The sequence below is a fragment of the Penaeus monodon genome, chromosome 33, assembly GCF_015228065.2.
Source record: "Penaeus monodon isolate SGIC_2016 chromosome 33, NSTDA_Pmon_1, whole genome shotgun sequence".
Taxonomy (NCBI): domain Eukaryota; kingdom Metazoa; phylum Arthropoda; class Malacostraca; order Decapoda; family Penaeidae; genus Penaeus; species Penaeus monodon.
In genome coordinates, this window is record NC_051418.1 from 13,681,995 (window position 1) to 13,682,697 (window position 703).

At 40.4% G+C, this 703-nt stretch overlaps 1 protein-coding gene across 1 annotated transcript in view; it reads left to right on the forward strand.

The window, feature by feature from the left end:
• The window catches only part of LOC119594054 (AF4/FMR2 family member 4-like), a gene marked incomplete in the record, with an annotated part of 85,679 nt that overhangs the window by 11,394 nt on the left and 73,582 nt on the right, over positions 1-703 (forward strand).

Consider the following 703-nt stretch of genomic DNA (forward strand, 5'->3'; position numbering starts at 1 on the left):
AGTAAATATTTCTCTATTAATGGAAGGAGAGCTTGATATGATACCTGTTATAGCGAAAACAATTCGCATTTCAGCCGTCGTTAATTAATATTTCAATTCCCTACTTCTGGCTGGAGCAGTTTCTTCATATCTAAAAGACCCGTGCGTCAATACACACACGTTCGTAGTGCGTAGTTCTTAAAGGTGACGGTGACAAGGACGGCGAAGTGTAGACAGCTGTGAGACGACAAGGTGTTTTGCGCCTGTTAGGTAATGGCAGGGTTGTGGGTGGGATCTAGGGGCTGGAGAGGAATGCGTTAACACTACACCTCACTACCTGTTTACACCCTTTCCTCCAAGTAAAGTTCGTAATGTGTTGTACGGTCTCCGACTCTAAGTTGTAGATTGCTTATTTATCAGTTCCATTATTTGGAAACAAACAAATACCTTTCTCTACATATACTTCACAGAGATGGACTAATGCCCATGATAGTAAATAATATTTGGTTGGGTATGCGATTGACATTTAATTTTTCCCATGCATGGAAACAACTGGTGACGTTATTATACCATTTGCGTCTGATATGGAACATTTGTTTTCTTTTTGCCCTTGCCCGATCTTAGCCATAACTCTTTGAGAAAATTAATCAGTTATATTGTAAATGTGCCTCCAGTACGGAATGTGCCTCCGGTAAACTCATACTCTGCTACTCTGTTTTTCATC